Source organism: Oxyura jamaicensis, chromosome Z, assembly GCF_011077185.1.
Source record: "Oxyura jamaicensis isolate SHBP4307 breed ruddy duck chromosome Z, BPBGC_Ojam_1.0, whole genome shotgun sequence".
In the NCBI taxonomy this organism is placed as follows: Eukaryota; Metazoa; Chordata; class Aves; order Anseriformes; family Anatidae; genus Oxyura; species Oxyura jamaicensis.
In genome coordinates this window covers 12229577-12248782 of record NC_048926.1, presented here as the reverse complement: position 1 = coordinate 12248782, position 19206 = coordinate 12229577, and the positions used below count along the sequence as shown (strand labels likewise).

At 34.5% G+C, this 19206-nt stretch overlaps 1 protein-coding gene across 1 annotated transcript in view; it reads left to right on the top strand.

Annotated features, from left to right (window-relative positions):
* Positions 1 to 19206, top strand: part of PRLR (prolactin receptor) — a 158910-nt gene that overhangs the window by 23761 nt on the left and 115943 nt on the right. The window contains exon 4 of the mRNA XM_035310706.1: positions 12427 to 12481. The gene's annotated coding sequence lies outside the window, so the exon portion shown is untranslated. The remainder of the gene's footprint in view (positions 1 to 12426; positions 12482 to 19206) is intronic.

The following is a 19206-nucleotide window of genomic DNA, read 5'->3' as shown; positions in this document are numbered from 1 at the left end:
CATTGCTAAACATTTTCAAAGTCTGGGAGTTAACCCACTAGAATAGCCTGTGGGTTATTCTCAGTTGGCAGTTTGGTTGCAGACAAGCTGTTTTGGAAGATAATAGAGTTTAAAAAATTGGACATCTGCTCTGTGGCAATTAGTCCCAGAGAGTGGTATTTCTCACAGCTAATTTATGTCTACCACTGTAACCTCTGAAGTATTTCCATGCATCTACTGTTCTTTAAAGTAGAAATTATCACCTAGAATACTATCCAAAGGTTGTACAGCCCTCCAGCAGTTAATTCCAGTAATGCTGAAATTCTGTACTTTGCTCCTGTCATGAATTTGTCTACCATCAACCTCTAACTAGAGGATTTAATCATACTTACACCTTTGAAATCTTCATCTATAGCCAAGTATTCACTTCCCATGTGATAGGCAAGATGTTTTCCAGCAGTCATGTGCATATACACGCGGCAGATGCAACTTATCCATGAAATTTCCAGGACAATTTAAATTTGGAAGAATTCCAGTCATGGGTAAGAGCTCTAGGAAGATTTGGTATTAGGCAAAAACACAGGTCAGGCAAGGTTACTTTATCATGTAACCAATAAACACACTGAGAGCATTTTTAAATCATATAACCTCTCTCTAAGTGATAATAGAATGGAAAGGAAATTCACTGGGTCACTTTTCCTAATGCATTAGCTATTTCAGCAGAGAAACCCTATGAATGATTTTAATACCGTGCCATTATAGTGGTATTGTTGAATGACAAATCTCTTACATCAACAGGTGAGGTGAGGCTTCAAAAATGTAATAGGCTTTGCATGCTCTTGCATGATTCTCAGCTTCAAAACTGGTTAACTGGGGATAATGTATGTCAGTTTTTCATATTACATGTAATCCTCTCACTGTTTGTAATTTCATTGGTCATATTTTCACTTTCAAGATTATTACTCCTCTTTTTATTTTTAATATTCATTTCCTAATTCTGTCTGCCTTATTACATTTCACACTGACGATTAATTCTTACCTCCATATAGCATGCAAATGGCATGCCTTGAATAAAAAATGCCCTTAGACTGTGTGCTTAACAGGAGTAGAATTGGCATGGCTCCTGAGTTTCAGAAGTGTTCATTCCATATGGGGGATGGCTTTGTAAGTAATTAATAGCAAATGGTTTAATATGAACAGAAGAAATGTAATGTAAGGAAGATTTTCACTGATTTTATTTTTAGCCTACAATGATTTGTAGAAAATAGCATTGAATAATAGATTTTCAGCTGGGCCATACCCTAAACCTGGACATCACATGTGGCTCCGGATGCTGTGGCAACTGCAGCTGTGTTGTCAAGGAAACAGCCTTGTGCTCAGTAGGCAAAACCAATGAGGATTAAGCAAGGCTATATTATAGCTAAGCCTCTGTGACCTTATCAGGGAGCAACAAGATCTGTCTGTTCTTCACTGTGCAGGTGTCCCTCAGGAGTGAGGGAGATATGCACAGGCAAAAACATACATGCAGTATATCTGATTTAAATGTCAGACCTGGATTATTCAAACAAGTGAATGCATTTCCCAGTTAGATGGATTAAAAGACTCCACTTGTGTAAGTAAAACATTGATATAAAGTAAAACTAGATATTATAAAAGAAAGTATGTGACGTGTATTAGTTAGCTATGAAATGAGGAAGAAATAATTAAAGTATGATGGACTTTGGATTTTTTTTATTATTATTATTTTTTGTTATAGCTCTGTAGTCAGGCTAAAATTACATAAAAGTGTACCACTATTAAAAAGATGCTAATTTCCCAGTGATAAGAAATATTGTAGATAGGACACTGAGATGCAGAATAGTTGTCAACAGTTTCACAAGTCTTCTTCTTTACTACTAAGAATTAATTAATGCATGGGTCATTTAAGTAAACTCACACGCCAACATACATGTTGTTTCATCCCAGCATTTTATATCTAAAATAATCAAATTAGTGGAAATGAGATAAATACATACAAGAAAAAAATACTTCGTATTTTTTGGCTTGTTGGAAAGGAAGTTTAAATAGAAAAGTTGCTTAAATTGCTCTCAGAAGTTGTTTGAACTATAAAATATTTTTTGTTTTGTTTCGGAAGCAAAATAGACTGTTCCACTCGAGTTGAACTTCATGATAAATAAGAATGAATGAACAAGCAACTAAATTTTACTTGGTTTGGCAGAATCTCTGGAGTTCATTGTGCTTCTCTGTTTTAAATTGTCACATAACATCAAAGGTGATTAAATGTCTCTTTTTATCCTATGTTTAAACTGTTAATCTGGATTTACTCATATTAATTATTGAATTTTTCTTGTTTCAGTATGTCTTTTGGTGTTACATGACTGTCTTTTCCAAAGAAAATGTGTTAATTTATCTGCAGATAATGCCAGATTAGCCATTTTCATTAGTGATACTGCCAAGTGTCTTGTACAGAAAAGAAGGGGCTGAAGCAAACTGTAAAATGAGACAAATCTGATTATCTTAGTGATTTTGCTTTTAACATTATTTTATGTTTTATTTTCTTTCTTGGTGTCTTTTTTTCTACAGTGGATTTAATCTAAACCTACCCAAGACCATAGGTTTTTTCAGGTTTTGATCCTTCTTTTCTTGCATCCCACTCCTTTTTTCAGTGAAGGCAGTGCTTCTGCATATCTTCTTTTTTCAAATATCTGGCTTTTTTCCCCAGAATTGCTGCTTTTACCATTTCATTTAAATTACAGAAAAAATCATATGTATATATTTCCAGCTAAATAGAGGGTTTCAGACATTTTGCTGCATGTTTAAGGCCGTTACAGTAAACTTGAAATTGATCTTATTTTATTGCTTCATTTCTAAGATAGTTGACACTGACCTGATGAGAATTTATGCCAGCACATCAGGGGAAGAAATGAAACAAAGATGACAGGGAAGACTTGGCTACTTCTGTGAGCTAAAAATGATGTCACTCTTACTAACTATGTAAAATGTACAACAGGAAAGTTAGAGACAAGAGCATACTTAATGCTGAGCTAACATTAGAGTTGTTAGAATACATGCAACAGTTAGCTTTAGAAATTGTGGACTAAGTCCTTGGAAAAAAGGCACTATGATCCAGAAATGTTCAGAGAAACATGTAACTTAACACTGAAAATGAGAGGATTAGGAAATGTGTTGTGCTTCCCAAAAAGTTACTCATTCCCATTTCTTCTTTTTTTCACTCATTTTTTACTTTCAGTTTTCAAATCATTTTGTAGCACATTTGATTTCCTCTTCTTGTGCTTCTGTTTGTTACTGATGCATTTAATAGTTATTCTGAAGGTTGGGTACAGAGCTAGACACTTTTCCTACTTTTTTGTCTTCTTGACCATTTCCCTCACCTTGCATTTTTTCTAATTTTATACAAATACTTCTATCTATATTCTCTCTTGGTCTGTCTTCTATCTTTATGGTCACTTTTTTTTGCTTTTCAACCACTTGAATCCATGTGTTGGTTAAATAGCCTGTCTTCTCTAAGGAGTTTGATGTGAATTAAATTGAATTTTTATTTTATTAGATCTTACTAAATTTATATTTTATTAGATCTTACTAGTATAAATTACATTGACCAATTATTACTAATTTAGGGAGCAACAATTTATTACTAATTTAGGGAGCAACAAGTGTTAGCCACTTTTTTAAACCAACTAACTCCTTTAACAGTGTGCCAGTAATTTAGTGCATGTAATCTACTATCCTGCTACTTGCAGTCCTGAAGAACAGGCAAAGCAGCAGCAGTCTCTCCAGTTGGATTATTTGTGTTCAAATAGGCAGATCAGACTTTCTGTGCTTATGGAGTGAATTAGAAGCATTTGGGACGTCATCTGTCCAGTGCACGTGCTGTACAACTGATCTGTTTGTGCATAACAAATCTAAGATATACGTGATGCTGTAGATTTACAGCAGGCCATCAGTGCATGTCCCAAACCCATGTCTCTTGGTGTTCCAACTTGAACAGTAGATCTCTTTTCTTCCAATGCTGTCAAGTATGATTTTCTCACTCCATTTTTAGTTATTTGTGTAACTTTGGTTCATCTATTCTAAATGCCTCGTATCAAGGAGATTTAACTTGTTTGATCAAATTCAGACATGAATTGAGGAGTAGTCATTGTAAACATATGGTGAAATCTGTAAAATTACATAATAGCACTATGGAAGAAATCAAAACTAGACCTAGATAGTCTACCTAGGTCTAATTTTTGGTAATCTTTAATCTTTTTAGCTATTTAGGGTAGTGTAAAATGCAAGAGTAGTTTTACTAAATCAAAATACTCACATTTGGCATATGTTTAGTATTGACATGAAACTCCCCCCCCAAAAAATGAGGCTGTGGAAGATGTTGAATATTGTGGCTGATGTTGCCAAAGGGATAAACTAGTTTTAACAACAATGAATAAACAAGTATAATATATGAAAGTCAAATTAATTTATTCCTATGTTCTTTGGTTCTTTTACATGGGAATTATATCCCCTTGGATTATAGTGAATTAATTTCATTTTGTTATGAGATTATGCATTTATATATATTTAAAATGGTTCACTGTTCATAAAACATATATACAAAACTGTATTTCAGATTTTTTTTTCTAATTTACCTTTTGCACTTCTGACCTGATTTACGCATTTAAAAGTTTCTCAGGATGGTAACTTAGTAGCTATAAATCACTTTCTGAACAGGTTTTGATGAATGAAACATTCAAATTTAAGCACACCTTCAGATTATGAAACCCAGATTATTTGGTGGATATATTAATCAACAAGTATGTGATTTCTTAATATATATGTATATATATATATAAACATATATAAGCTGTTACCCATGAATTCTAAGTCAAAGGCTGTCAGCCACAGTAACTGTCTGTGTGCAAGACATCTGAAGACATTTTAGTATGTATTTTTGTATCACTGCAGTAATAGGTAGCAATATATAATCATGTGTCACTGAATTAAACTCACATTTGCCAGCAATACATAACTTACTGCCTCATTGTATCTCTTCACTGTCAATCACCTTAAGAAAGAGAGTGTTTAGGGAAGCCCCGGCACCTGTTGTTTTTTTGATCTTATGATGAATGTTGCGTACTTCTCCAGATTGTTAATTGGAACAAATGCAAAAGATGCATATTTTCCATTTCTACTTTTATTTAAAGTACCATTTTTCAGTTTAATATTTTAGAAGTGAAAGAATAAAATCCAGCAAATCACTAACACAAAAATTGAGAAAGTGAGTTCAATGGTTTTGCTAATGTTCTTTGGTGCCTGCAATTCTAGTCTGCACTCTTGATAAAACCCAAGTAAATATTGGTCATACCTCCACTGAGGGGTACACTGGCAGTGATGTTCATCTTGTTAACAGACTTTCAGCTTTGCTGAGAAAAACATACAGAGGGTCTTTTTGATTGCCAGCTCTGTTTTATAAAAGTATTAAAAGGCCCACATCCAAGAAGATGATTACTTCAGTGCTTGTTGCTTAGGATTTATACTCAGGCACGTGGTTGCTAACACAAAACTGCTTTGCTTCCTTAGGAAGCATTTAAGTCTTTTCAGACACACGAACATAGAAATTTCTGTACTGAATCAAAGCTGTGGTTCATTTATTCAGCCCATGATTGGAATTGATAACCTGTTCTTCATAGGATAAGGCAAGAATCCATTACATTTACAGATTAATCATATTAAAGAAAATTTAATGCTAGATTCTCCCAATCACTGCTTGTGAGGCTTGCTTTATATGCGAAGACTTTGCTCTTGAGAAAAAGAAGGAAAGGTAAAAATTACTTTATAATGCTGCTAGGTAAGGGGGAACAGTAAGGAAGACCAATAGAAGGGACAAGACATAGATCCAGAGAATGCCAGTGGCACATTAATGGCACAGTCAGAAGCTGTCTGTCTTCTGAATAGTCAGTATCTGATGGATACTACCTGAACAAGAGAAACAGGATAAAATTCAGGATACAGTTTGAGGAAGAGCATGTGATTGTGTCTGCCATGAATGTGGTGAGAACCTTGGAGGAAAAGGCTCTCGGCTTATTGATTGATGTTAATTGTATTTCCTGATATACAGCTTATTAGGAAACACTGATAAGAGATGTATGTGATATCTGAAAAGCTGTATATTCGGCCCCAATAGTAAACAAGACATGAATCACAAGGTTGAGAAAAAGGCTTTTCTAAGCATGCCTTTTTGTCAATTTAAAATTTTCTAGTTTTCAGTTTGAGTAATAGCAGACCAATTTATTTTCATTGTATTGTTTGTTGTTTTACATGCCCTGATAATCATCTCCTTTCTAAATTTGAGTCCAGGAATTATTTTCCCTTTTGTATCATTTTTTTTCTATACCTGTCCTTATACTTTCAACATTATGTTTGGAATTCCTATTGAACTTCCTTGTGTTTATATGCTTCCCGTCTTCTTTTTTGATATGTGGTTCTTAAAACTGAAATCAGTATTGATAGTATAGATACGTCTTTGATTTCTGTAGTTCATATGAAATTTGACTACATATCCAGTATAAGCACAAGTGATTTATTTTATTTCTTTCAGTGTCAACAGGGTTTGTAGTTATCAATAAAATTGTGTTTGCTAATGTGATTTTCCAAGTGGAAGTGAAATCTGTCCATGTTTTGGGAGGTACAGCAGAGCTCACAGACAACTTGCATATCTCCTACACAGGAGCTCGTGGAGGTAGAAATAGAGGTTCTTGCTGTTAGCTCACTTAGTCATTTGTTGCGCTCAGTATATTCCTCTCTGCTTGAGAGCTTGAGATAACAAGATAGAAAGTGCTGTTTCCTTTCTTTCTCCCACGCCACCTCCACACTTTTCTTTTTTTTTCAGAGTCTGTCTTTCAGCTTTTAATTAAATGACTAGGTTGCAAACTCCCTATCTGTCAAGGTAGATAGCGTATTTAATGAAGCAATATGATATCTGGATAACCAGAATCACAATTAGGCAAACAGTTATTCTCTCACCTAGTTGTCCCTTTAGTCAGATGGCTGTCCTGTTCTTGAGTTTTTAGGATTGTAGAGTTCTTTCTTACTCAGTGGTATTTGGTCTTTTTTGATAGGTCCCACAGTTTAATGTGGTACATTCATTGACTGCAGGTTAAATATTCCTCTTGAACCCTTTCCAGTAGTTTTCAATTTACTTATCTTTTAAGTATCCTAAAAATATAGTTATATGCAAGCTTCAGCAGAACTCAACAGAGGAAAATTCATTACTTACATATTTTTCACCGTGCTAGACACATGCAATTCTTATCTTACTTTCACAATTTAAATATATGCTTTTTTTAAAAAAAATCCTTTAATATAAGATACTCCGATATTGACTAAGACAGTAACTAACACTGATTAAGACAGGTATTAAGTCTGCAGGAATGACAAAGTGTTCAACTCTGCCTGCCCATACAGGAATGTTAACATCTCTGACTATTTTATTTCATTCTCTTTGGTTAATCTGCAAATTGTCTTGTTATTGGCATGTTTCCAATAACTTTGTCCTGTACAATACTTAAAGAAATTGGATAGGACCTGAATCCTATGTTGGACTGCAAATCCTCACTAATCAATGGACAGAAATGTTAGCAATATCTGTAACTCTTTGGTATTCAAGGCTGATTCCTGTTCTTATAACTCTTTGTACCCGTGTCCCTGTGAAATCTCTTTGTTGGGTTTTGGTGATTTTTACTTTAAGCATAAACCATCTGTTTGTCCATTTACCCTTTATAATTGGATTCTTTGGTGATAATTCACAGTTATGGAATCTAATAAACACAAGACCAATTTTACTGAACATTATTTAAAATCAGAGTGAATTTATATTTTGTCTGAAGAAATGGAATTGGAAGAACATTTCTGGTTAGTGGTCCTGTGTTTGAATGTCATACCTCCTTGGGTTTTGTGAAGATATGATTAAAAACTCTGCTATTAAAGGAAGAATCATTGGATACCAGGATCATTGAATAGAATTTGCAGTTGTGCTTAAGTGTTGTCCCTTCGGTGTTTGAACTTTCATTGCTTTTTTCTAACTGGGAGTATTATTGCTACTGTTGTGTTTCATTGGGATTATTTGATCCATCAGGGATCCATTTACTGGTAAATTTACAATGGTAAATTTACAATTTACCATTACTGATGATTCTAGACTATCAGATGTTGCTGAGGTGGTATGCTGTTGTTCAGGAAAGAAGTTGGAAAGTACTTTTGTGCTGTGTGTTTGGTGTAATGGTGGTATTCGTGGTAGGTTTTATAATTGTCATAAGCCTGCCTTACAACAGAATAATGCTCTTCATTTGAGATATGTCTGAATATCAGATGGAGATATGTAACCACCTGCAGTGCCTTGCAGTGTCATACAAGCCTTGCAGTGTCATCAAGTAAGAATTTCCTGATGATGCTTGGGACACCTGAGATTTTTCTGTCATTTGGGAACAATCTTAATGAGTGGCCTCACATATCATAATTCCTCTAGTGGTATATCTCTCCAGTGGCACTGAGTTTGCACCTGCCAGAGGAAGCTGGGGCTAGGTGGTCCTCAGGGAGCTTCCTCCAACTCTTCTTCTATATGTGGGGAACTCCACCCTGAAATTATGTGCTCTAATATGCTACAATTAGGAATCAACCTTGTAGTCTTCAGAGAGAGACACAAATTTTTAGAAAAGAAGTTAGCTACTGAAAATACAGACTACATTCTTAATTACTTTCTGGGACTTAGACACTACCTTTCTTCCTAAGTTCCAACGTTAATAGACTACTTATACCCAGTTAAGCATCATATTGCTATGCAACTTCAAACATTAGCTGGTTGACTAGATATTTAGAGGATATTTTTAATTTATTGCTCTGGACTTTTGAACTGTTCTGAGTCAGCATAAATCACTTTTAGTCAGTGCAGCTAAATTGTTTTAGGCTTAAAAACAGACTTACAAAAACATGCCTATTTAAGAAAGATATTTAAATGAAAAACATTCTGCTTTCTCAGGTATGAAAACCAGGGATATTTAATAAATAAATCTTTTGTTACAAATTTAGTATTCATTATTGTTACTTTGTGTTGGCTTCTTTCAATAATAATTATATATCTTTTGTACAAATACATTTGTCATGTTTATTCCATTCTTTTACTCAATGACAAAATATTTGTATTTTCAACTTTTCAATTTTTATGCCCTAGAATAGTGTCCACTTCACAGTTCTGGAGTTTGTGAAAAAAGGTGGCACAGCATTTTTCTGATCTTTTCTCAAGCATCCAGTAACCATATACATGATTTTCTTTGTGACAGTTAATTTCATTTCCTGCCTGTATCTCATCTGCATTTTTATTTCTTTCATACTTGTTTGTCCTTATGTCTGTTTGGTTCCCTGTGTTCCATTTTATGGATTACCTATAAGTTACTTGTGGAGTTGTCTGAGCTTTCTCCTGGCAATACAGTGTTGAGTGCTACAATTTAAATCTTGATATGGATGCAAAAAGGAAATGCAATACTATTAAATTGATTTTAATATTCACCCAATATGTAGGCACAATGTTTATTCACTGTGAAGCAATAGCAAAAGCAATAGCTGTGAGGGAGTGGGATAACTAAATCTCAGAATGCCTTGCATTCTGTATGTTTCTTTTGTTATATGATTTGTTATTTTTCTAAGATACTGCAGGAGTCATTATTTTCATAAAATTGTCTGTTTTGTTGCTATTGATGTGCACTTTTCTTTTGTTGCTGTGGCTGTTCTATTCTGCAGTTTTTCCCACAGTGAACTGAATTCATTTGCAATGTTGTCAGACTGCAAATGAGTGGGAAACAGAACTACTACTTAGCTTATATTCAGGGCAAAAGAAGGGGAACTCAAGCACATACACTAACGAGTTGCTTTGGAAAACACTGGAATTGAGGTTGCATTTCTACACTAACAATTCAGTTACTTTGAAGGTGTCTTCCTTCAAAGCTATTTAGTATTTTTCTTTTAGTTTTGGCAATTTGTTACAGTTTGTTTTGCTACTCTGTTCCAAACCTCCCACTGTCACATACTTTTGCAACAGGATATTCCAGTATTTTCAGATTTTCCAGTATATTATATAAGAAAGCTCCTGTGTTTACTGAACAGGTCTTGTTGTGCCCCTGAAGTCTTCATGGCACTTACAAGCAGATAATATCTAGAATTTCTCTTCTGGTTTATTTTAATAATCCCCCACATTTAAATGTAATTGCTTTGTTTGAAATTCAGCCCTAGATTGTTTTTGGTTTGGTTTGGTTGGGTTGGGTTGTTTTGTTTTTGGTAGTGGTATTTTTGATTTTGACTATGGTGCCCATAAAATGAAGAATGTGATGAACATGTTTACAGCTTATCTCCTTAGTAATTTTTAAGCACATCCTGTATGTGGTGGAGGACTATCTCAAGAGTTTTTTTTTTCTCCTGTGGCTTACCTGACTGGATTCACTGAAATAATCCATTAAAATTTTTGCCTCAGCAATATACCCTTGTGGAATTTAACATGTTTACATTCTTGTTTGCTTCTGGTTCTCAGATTTCCTGGTCTCCCAGAGTATGTCACAGTCACTGTCATCATCCTAGTTCCACCCTCAGTATTACAGTCTCAAAAATCCTGTGCTTTCCTGTTTAGGTATAGAATCCCAGTCCTGATCCTATTTTCCTTATTAATACAACAATCTGGTTTATCTGATTTAACTCAGCTATTTCAGCATTTAACACTACTCCTGTGTTGGAGTGAACAATTGTTTTTCCTGTTTTGTACAGTGAACTACAGCATTTCGCTTTTTTTCTCCACGTTTTAATTTGTAGTATGTTATTAACCTAATCTAAAACTGGTCATTTTGTTTTTCCCATTTTCTTTTTTTCTTTTTTTTTTTTTTTTATTTGCGTATTTTCATACATTTGGTAGTATTTTTTGATTTTCTATATCCTGTACAAATAGGACTTTATTGTTAACTAACCAGTAAACTGGATTATTGCATACCTACAAAACAATTCAGGTAAATATTTTCTTTTACTTTTAGCTGCTTTACTTGTAATTCACATCTACCAGTGTGGTATAAGCTGTATGATATTAATGTCTTAAATTGAAGAGTATGCCTGAGAAAAAATCACTCCATATTTGTCTGCTGTAAGATTAAAAAGAAAACTAAACATAGAAATTGAAGGGAAGCAAGAAGATCTGAATTACAAAGTTGGAATGGAGAACAACATTGGTGTGAAGTATGAAATGTTTATGGATCATGTATGTTTTGTAGGAGGAGGTTGCAATTTTCATCATGTAGAATAGGGAAAAAATAATTTATTATTGTAGGTGCACTAAGAAATGTAATTATGCTATAGATATTTCTACATTTTTTCCTGGTATCTTGAGTCACAGTCAAGAAACTGAAGAGACTCTGAAAGAATAGTTTTGCCAATATTAAATAATGACAGGTCTTCATAAAAACTTGGAGGCAAATGCAGGATTTTTTTCCTAAATATTTATTAATTTCCTACTCATATCATCCTCAGATTTCCGCATTTTATCATAGTTCTGAGAGTTTCAGACTGTTTGTATGAAGTGGTACAGTAATTTTCAGCTTCAGTCTTATTTAGCATACTTAACAATACTTTAAATCTGAAATAATGATAACCACAGAGTCACTAAATTGCTATTTTAAACTCAGAGCATCTGGGAAAGACCATTTAGATTTAAGCCCAGTGCTGGATGAATGAAAGTCCCCATCTCCATTGTATTCATGAAGAAAGTTTTGTTTTTATATAGCACTCTTTGGCTTGATTACAGCTTTTTGCAAATTATTTTGCTTTGGTTTCTTTGTTTGAGTGGAAAGTAAGAGCAACAAGAGAAGGGTTTTTGGTTTTGTTTAATCTGTTTCATAATGAAAGAAAACACATGTACAAGGCAGTAAATCTTAACAGAAGGAAAGTGAAGTCTAAAAAATTGACTCAAATTTTTGTTATAAATGTGTCCAATTACAATGCAGTAGCCCTTGCTTATGTGAAAAACAGAATTTATGTAATTACATATATTCAAAAACTCTGTGTGTCATTATCATAATTAAAAAGCCATCATTTCTTTTCTAAAGCACTTCAGGAAGCAAAATTAAAAGTCTGCCAGCATCTTCAATTTGTCTATCTTTCACAGAAAATTGTAGCCTAAGTTTAGTAAGCAAATTGTGTTGTGTTTTTTGTTGTTGTTGATGTTGATTTTTTTTGTTTTTGTTTTAAGTTTTTACATTCAGATTTCATAATAGGAAGTGAAAATTAGTGTTCTTGTCTAAAGCAAAATAATTCTCAGAAATTCTTGGAAACAAGAACATTATTCCAGTCACTCCTTGGAATTAAAAATGTAAATGTTTCTCTCCTCTCTACTCTCTTCATCCACAATTGTTTTTCTTTTCATAGATATGTGTACCACCCAACTTTGCCTGATTGACATAGCAAGCTAAAACTGCAAGCCGTGAGTATTATTCTAAAGATCAGTGAGATGATTTTAAGAATATTACATGAATTAATTGCTGGAGTAATATTAAATTTATAAAAGATATCATGGATACCATTTTACCATAAACAGCTTAATTGTTAATACAAAATTATCTTTTGTCAGTAAAAATCTTAGATACTATTAGAGTGGAAAAATGTTGATTGTTTTTACAGATTGGAAAAGCATACATCAGTATATTGTATGCCTGCTCTAAGAATTTGTTTCATTTGGTTAAAATTAGTAAATATGAGTAGACATGAACTTTCTGGCTGGATCTGCCATCCATACTTGCTGAGCTCCTTCTCCTTCTAAACCCATTTTAGTTCATCTCATCTTTTCCCAGCTTTCAAATCATAGGTAAGGGGAATGCTCTTTTACCCCCAGAAATGTGCATTCTATATAACAGATTATGAGTTTGATTAGAGAAGTAAAATTCAACAGAATATGAAAGTTGTCAAAAAACTTTAATAAAAATTGACACTAAAAATAAGGTTGCTTTCAACTGAGCTCATAGGGTAGATGTTCTATAGATACTCATATGTTTTTGTTTTCTTAGAGACCATAATAATCATATTAAGATCCCAGTGAGCATAATCAGCAATTAAATATGATGTAAGAGGGAGACTGAAGGATAGTTAAATGGTTTTATAAGGCAATATTGCCTAGCAGTGATTTCTTCAGTTTTCATTTGAACTTCCCTTTCTGTCTTTTGTGTTCTTTTAGGATTTTCACAAAAGCCATGAAAAGTTCATTGGTCTTGTGTACTCATCCATCCTCAGTCTCCTGTTTCTGTTTTATTAAAAGAAAGTCTAACCCCATGTCCCATTCAGACTTTAGGTCCAAGTTCTGAGTTCATCAAGATGAATAGAATTTTCCCATTATTCTTGTGCTGGTTGGGGGGCAGATCGGGATCTCATTAAAAAAGGCTAAGTAACATACCTGGACACGAGTGATATCTTCAGTATCTGAAAATTGGCCCTTAGAGTGAGTTTACAGTTGTCTGTGATGATGAGGCTTAGTTACTATCTCTCTGTATTTTATTTTTCTTATTTGGTGGGTTGTGTGTATGTGTGTGTGATTTTTGGTTTGTTGTTGGTGGTGGTAATTTCTTTGTTTTATTTTGTTTTCTGTTTGTCTTTCAACTCCTTCCTGCTTGTTACCGTGGCTGCTGTTTCTCTAAATGTGGATCCTTACAATAGTCTGTGTAGTCTCCCTGGTCATAGTGAAGAAATAGGCACTTCTCAGACAAATTTGTCTTGCCCTTCAATATATATCTAAAATAGGCAAGATGAGTCACATTCTGTAACAGCCCATTTCCCTTTATTGACAGTATAGGGACACCTATACAGCTCAGCTATAGGCATCTGGTTAAAGCGAGGTGAGTCCTGATTTGTCATTTTGAAAACATTATCTCTTAGAGAGCACACAATCTACTCAAAGTTCAGCTCAGTCTAACTCATTAAAGAGGGAACATTACTTCCTTGTTCCAAGACGGGTAAGTTACAGTGACCTTTCTAGCTTGTTTTTAACTTCACAGAGTTGATTGCATTTTGCTGACCTCCAGTTGCCTGGATTATTTCTTCCATCTACAGGAAGAAATATATAGGGTTTGCTAAACCTTCAAATTCATGAGTTTTATGCTTATTGAGCAGAAATTATTTTGCCTTCTTCCCTCTTTCTCCACAGATTTTAATAGTTCCTGAAATTTTGATATAGACTAGAAGTTAAATGAATGAACAGTGTACTTCCTCTTGGAAACACGCTATACAAGCTATGGTTACATGAAGTAGGTGTAGGCACTTAAACAGCTCTCCAGTGCAGAGTGGGAACTCCCCTATCCTGTTTTTCTTTCCCCAGTTCTGGTCACATAAGCCTGTTGCTGACCTTGCACCAGCTGGCATTTATTTGATCACGTGAGCCAACTCACTAAAACGTCAGGAAAGTAACTTGGGAAAAACAAAAGCTGTTTAACTCATTAAATGTTTAATCTTGAGATCACATGGATGCAGTATCTCCTAGACAGTGAGGCAGGGTAGGGAAGCTGTTATTGAGGGTGCGAGGGAAGGAACTGAGTCAAAAACGAGAGGAAAAAGAAAAAGTGAGGTAGCAAGATCTCACCCTTTCAGTACTGTCAGACTGTTCATTTGGTCCACATGTAAAATGAACTGTCATCTCCAGATTTAACACAGCTGCTCTTCACTAAATAGAGTAATTGCAGTTCATTTTGTTGTAATTTGTACTTGCTGCAGCTGCCAGGATGTATACCTGTGTCTTAGCTCACCTGAATTGTTATTTTAAGTGTGATTCTAAATGCCTACATTTGCATCTTCTGTTTTTAGGTAATTTAAATGGATGGATCTTCTAATTAGGTCTTTTGAATAAAGGTCAATGACAAGGTGCACCTGGTGTAATGATGTTTATATTAATATTGAACTTTTTCAATGACAAATTTATTTCAGTAGTTTTCAATTATGTGACTTTAGAGTTAAATTAACTGTAATTAAGAATTAATTTGTGCATTTGCTTTTGATTACCTCTTAGTAAATTTTGGTTTAAACTGTCTAACTGTGCTTATGAGGTATGAATGAATACATCTGGAACTACATACAAAAAAATAACTACCTCTAGTAAGTTTTAAGAGGGTTCAAGGAAAATATAATATTCTTCTATTAAAAGAAAGGCATAATATATGGTGATATTCTAAATATGGAATATTTACGTCTAAGGTAAAATTACGGTGTCAAAGTTGCTGCAGTTACAAGGTCTTTTTAATCTCTTCCTCCAGTATTTCTCCTAATTCCTACTGAAATATAAAAATAAAAATATTAAGGAAAGAATGGAGAGAGAAAATAAGAATAGAGACATACAATGTTTAGTTATCATTACATAGGCTTACAGTATTTTGTTGAGTACATTATTTTAATTTACTATTGGGTATTTCCTTTGAAACGACTTGATCCTCTCAAGAAGTTGAGGTAGAAAACCTTAACTCAGTGAAGTCAGCTTTTTATATATTATATAGATAAGGAGGGGATTTCAGACTCCAAGATGATCACTACAATTACAAAAGCTGTAAAAGATAACTAAACTCAATGGAAATATTTTTCCTGTGATTATGATGACTTACAGTGCATTTTATTTCTGAAAGGATATGATTGTAAAACTGTTTCCATTACTTGGACGATTTTTATGTTTGCATATTAAACTCTGTAAATGTCAGCAAATAAATAAATATTTCTGATCACAACCATGTAAAAATAAAAACAGTTCTTTCCCACAGACTGCCCAGTTGACATGGAAAATTCCTTTTATATTTTATATTTCTTTTTTTTTCCCACTTACCTTCCGCTAGTGTCCTCTACTGGAGGATTCCTCTATGGAATCCTTACTTGAGAATGTATACTTTTGTGTACTAGCCTATCCCAGCTGCCTTTTGTCATTGTTTGTTCTGAATTTCTTTGGTAGGTTAACGGTAAGTTCGAAATGTTTGCTCCTATTGCAAAGAAATACTTTTTTTCTGCATTTGGTGGAGAATGTAGGATTTCCATTCAGTGCAAGGTCTGTGCATAGCCTTTTGGTTGAACGAGGTTTTCTGTGCATAATTAGCTTTAAGCTGTACATTTGTAATTTTTAATACAAACTCAACCATTCTGTTATCAAAATAGAGAGTAATGTGGTCCTACAATATTTTTTCAGGTATCAGAGATGACATCAATGTCTTGCATTTCTGGTACTATTTCTGGGCCTAACTGAGGGTCATAAAGACTTTGCAGAAGCAATATGTTTTTTACTGTAACAAATTTTTAGAATAGATACGGCTTTGAATTGAAAAGAATATATATACATATATATATATATATAGTCTTGTCAATTTTGCTGTAGCCTTTTTCACTGTAATTTCTGAATTCAGCAGAGGTCTTGCTCTGTAACTTAAACAGGAAATTTGGTTGCAGTGATACCAGTGAGTTGGAGCTGGTTCAAACTGATTCCACATATTATCTATCCAGACACCATATGCGTGTTACCTAATTCACGAAAAACATCTTTATTATACTCAGTTGTGAGAGAAACATGGTAGATCGGTTAACCAGAACCAAAAAATAAGGAGAAACATGAAAGAAAGGAGAGTAGTCCCTTTCTAGGGCTGAAGAGAAACTCCAAGGTATGTTGTTGCTTTCTGCTTCATTTAAACTCTTGATTAATATTTATTTTTCCTCAGAATAAGTACACTTTGTATTGTTTTTGAAATTAAACAACATATTGTGATGAAGCATTTAAAGAGATACATGGATACAGTGTTAATTTCTTTGCATAATCAAAATATATGAAGAGTATTAAAGAGTTGGTTGAAGTCTGCTGTAGTGAGATGTATTCCTGCTGAGAAACCTTTCTGCTTTCATGTCTTTGTTGTGCAGGACTGTAGTTATGAATGCAGAGAAGAGATTTTCCTCTCTTTCTCTCATCTTTTGTTGCAGAGCTACCTCCCAATAATTAAAACGAGGACTGATGGCAGCAAATATTGGAACATCAGGAAATTCTGTGTGGGGATGAAGGGGAAGATAAGGCCACAGACCTACTGGGAGTGCTGGAGGTTAGGGGTAGACAATTTAGTGTGTAAGTTCCCAATTCTGAATCAGTCCCAGTTAGAGATCCCTGGATGGTGACAGAAAAGTGTCAGGGATGAGGCAACAATGTCAGGGGTTGATCCCAACAACAACAAACTCTCTTAATTGTGGCTCAGAGCTATAAAGTCTTTGCAGCCTATAGGTCACATTATCCCAAATTCTTCTCTCCCTGAGATTTTTCAGCCCAGGGTCTGCTTTTTAGGTCCTAAACCTATAGTTTTGATGGTCGCTTGCATACTCATGGTCTTGTTGATTACTAGGATATACTGTATATGTATATTGTGTATATATATACATATATATACACACTGTATATTATGCTCTTAGTAGGTGTACAAGTCACTTGAGCCTGCCTGCTCAGAACTTGAAAAGAGCTCAGCAAAAGTTCCTGCTTTGACAGACATTTTAGAAAATGTGACCAAGCTGCACCTTACTTGTCTGCACTGGAAATCTGAAATAGAAAAAAATATGACAAGACTTAAAATGAAATTGATATATAATTGCCCAGGGGGCTGTGCCACAAGCTTTCATCTGCAAAAGCACATTCTCTGCAAAACAGGCTTTACAGAAAACATTAATGTGCCTGCCTCTTCTTTCTGGCATGCAAGGAAAATGGAAGTGCCATAAAAGCTTACCCTGTTAGAGCTGCTGAATGCCTCTCATGCATAGCAGCTATGCTGTATGGGAATTGCTGTGATCTGGACCCACTTGCAGTGAGTGAAATGGTCTGGTGGACTCATATAATGGAAGTTGTCAGGGAGGGCAAATGGAAGCAGGAGTGGAAAGGAAGCAACACTGAAGAGTCTGTAGTATGCTGTCTGGCACATACAAGGTGTACATATTTTCATAAGCAAAGTTCTGCTCAGAGAGGTGAGCTCATTAAGTGGAAAACTGAAAGATAGGAAAGGACCCTGAGTTTAAGTAAAACTGTAGAGTTCAACTTTTAATTTTAATTAAATCATTTCATGATTGATTGGAATTAAAATCTAAACTGCTGTGTATGCTGATGAGAAGATGATTGCATGTAAACACTCTTGAGATATTATCAATAACTGCTAATGGCTTATTAATGTCTGGGAAAGGTTGGATGATTGAAGCTGTTTAGTTTTTTTTAAGTGTCAAGATCCTAACTCAAGTTTCTTTTCAAAAAGAAATTTCTTCTAATCCTTGGAATCAAATGTAAATGAAAACTGTTATGTACTGAAAGTTCTGAAGAACTCATGTTAATTGGCGTTCTGTTTCTTGATCATTCCATCCTAGACAAAGTGAGTTATTTTTGAAGGAGGTAGGATGTTAGACATACAGAATGGCTTTATAAGCCCAATTAAATAGGGTTTTTTAGGTTAGTGAGAGCTGGAAGGTTGCAGTTCTTCAACCTAAAAAGTTGGTTCATTCAACCTTTGAACCCACCCATGGATGTAAAATCCTTTGTCCACACTGTTGTTCTGGGTGTTCGGTAGTTGAACACTGTAAGGGCAGTCCATAATATAATGGACAAGATTTACTGGCTGCATATATGACTATGCAAAACTATAGAGATATAAACCCTGTTAATGAGATCTTACATGTTTTCTCTAAATGTCTGGGTGTCTTGAGACCTTGGCAAAGAGGCAATTCAGAAGTAGGCCCAGCTTTTCTTTGTTCTGAGTATTCACAAGTTGTTCTGGTCACTGTTAATTCTCCCAACTACTTGTTTCTTGGTGTTTTCACTTAATTCATCAATTGTTTTACTTCTCTCACCTATTAGGCTATTTTTTTCTTCTTCTGTCTTATTTAAGAAGTCATAGATTGCTGTGGCAGTTACTCTTCTCATTGTCTTGCTACCTTTTGGGTTAAGTCTAGGTTACTGAACTAACTGTCAGCTACTTGGCCTACACCAGACCAGATGGCAAAATCAGCTTTTGCTTTGGACTAATTTATCTATAATTAGTTGTCCCTTAGTGACAGTTGCTCGCTAAGGTAGAAACTGTAACCTAACTTCCTTCCAATTCCCATATTTACATAAAACTAATTTATTATATTTATTATTCTTTTTATTTCCACAGTCCTGTACATATATTGTGCATGATTGTTCTG